Here is a 2,037-nt window from a genome sequence, read left to right as displayed (position 1 = left end):
TAATAAAAGGTGTGGTTGGATGTGGCTAGTAAAAAATTAGTTAAAAAGTAATTATAAAAATCATGCAATGTTGCCCACCACCACTGAGGTTGGCATCCAAAAATTGGTAACAACAATCTCTAGATCCAGTCAAGTTCCTTAACCATATCTAGCACAGCAACAAAAACAGCAGCTACTGAAGCCACTACTTCTGCTGAAAGTGATGATATCACTTTTCAGTACTCCAGTATCATAACAACTATTATTACACAATGAATTAATATTTCTATTATTCCAATCATTCTTAACTAGACTGGCACAAGTCAGTTTCCTTTTAAGCTGTGCTAAATGAAAAGGCTATCGTGGGTCCAACCTTAAATTATCAATGGACAAATATGGACATGTACTATCAAAATACTACATATCAGTTACTATAGCAACACAACAATGATTAAATTATATTTATAAATGTTCTTTACTTTTCTCCACAATGCTTCTGCTGTTAATTTGTGTGTATCTTAGAAATCCAGCTTTCTTCATCTTACGATCAACTTACACATATGTAATAATATCACTAATGAATAATGATAACCACTCCTAGTAATTAATAATAATAATAATAATAATAATAGTCATAATTAATTGTTATTATTACTTCATATTCTGTGAATAAATTAGTTGATATTTCTTGATTGATTTGATTTGATACTTAATGATACATTCATTGCCGGACTATGAATGAAAGATTCAGAGATGTGAGTAATGTGACTGAAATAGACAAATAAGAACAAGAGGACAAACCTCATTAACATGAGGTTTAAAAGTAATTATTGATTACCGTCTTTCTGTGATCAATGATGTGAAATATTTAGCAACTGCTTTCTGTAAAGATGTCTGCTACTCCTAATAAATAAATAAATAAATAAATAAATATTAATATTTAACCTGAGAGTACAGTAACATTGTACAGTGTAATAATAATAATAATTATTATTATTATTATTATAATTATAATAATGATAATGATAATAATAATAATAATAATAGTCATAATTAATTGTTATTATTACTTCATATTTAGTGAATAAACTATAGTTGATATTTGATTTGATACTTTGTGATACATTCATTGCCGGACTATGAATGAAAGATTCAGAGATGTGAGTAACATGACTGAAATAGACAAATAAAAACAAGAGGACAAACCTCATTAACATGAGGTTTAAAAGTAATTATTGATTACCGTCTTTCTGTGATTAATGACGTGAAATAGTTAGCAAATGTTTTCTGTAAAGACGCCTGCCACTCCTAATAAATAAATAAATAAATGTTAATATTTAACCTGAGAGTACGGTAACATTGTAATTTCAACAGTGCTGTTAACTTCTGCTAGTTTCAATGGAGCTGGAAATTAATAAATAAACAAGCAACAAGAACAAAAACAACAATACCATCACTTAGAATGTGTCTCCCATCAATAGTTGTTAATACTTTACTAAGAATTGATTTGTCAGGGGCGTATCTAGGAATATGGAGAGGGGATGCTGAGGGCGCGCGAAGCGCGCCGCCATTTGGTCACACCCACTTTTACGGCGGGTAAAAAACGGCCTTTTCCTACATTTTTGTTAATTACGGGTGGGGCCAAGATCATTTCAAGCGTACTGCCATGTTACTGGTACTTCTGAAGTTCGGATTGCTCCTTAAAGCACTGGAAACTGCTGAAATTATGATCAGGGGGGTAGATCACTTTGTTTGGAGGCTTGGTAGTGATGCAAGATTCCAGGATTCGAGTAATTTTTTTCTGAGCCCAGCCATGAGGGGGGGTGCTCAAGCCCCTTCAGCCCCCCCCCCCTAAATACGCCTCTGGATTTGTGATCAACTAACAGCTGACACAAACACCCTCCGGCTAATCTGAGACTAACACTGACCTCAGTATAATAATGGATCTTTAATAAATTAGAATTAGCAATTTTTTACCATGTTGGAAACTATTTACAAAAATACATATAGACCACCCGCGCGTTAGGTAACACTTCTTTGAAGTCGGCAAAACATTGG

At 33.0% G+C, this 2,037-nt stretch overlaps 1 long non-coding RNA gene across 3 annotated transcripts in view; it reads right to left on the bottom strand.

The window, feature by feature from the left end:
• The window catches only part of LOC109590577 (uncharacterized), a 2,677-nt gene extending 1,193 nt beyond the window's left edge, over positions 1–1,484 (bottom strand). The window contains exons 1-6 of one of the 3 annotated variants that reach the window (XR_002189388.1): positions 1,431–1,484; positions 1,223–1,383; positions 1,050–1,152; positions 818–882; positions 635–747; positions 459–576 (exon numbers count right to left, since the gene is read on the bottom strand). This is a non-coding gene — a long non-coding RNA (uncharacterized LOC109590577). Of the gene's footprint in view, positions 1–458; positions 577–634; positions 748–817; positions 883–1,049; positions 1,153–1,222 lie in introns of all 3 variants that reach the window. The other 2 variants (XR_002189386.1, XR_002189387.1) reach the window with 2 other exon arrangements.
• Positions 1,485–2,037: the final 553 nt, after the last annotated feature.

The sequence above is a fragment of the Amphimedon queenslandica genome, unplaced genomic scaffold, assembly GCF_000090795.2.
Source record: "Amphimedon queenslandica unplaced genomic scaffold, v1.1 AMPQUscaffold_9829, whole genome shotgun sequence".
NCBI lineage: Eukaryota > Metazoa > Porifera > Demospongiae > Haplosclerida > Niphatidae > Amphimedon > Amphimedon queenslandica.
This window is presented reverse-complemented; position numbering and strand designations above follow the sequence as displayed.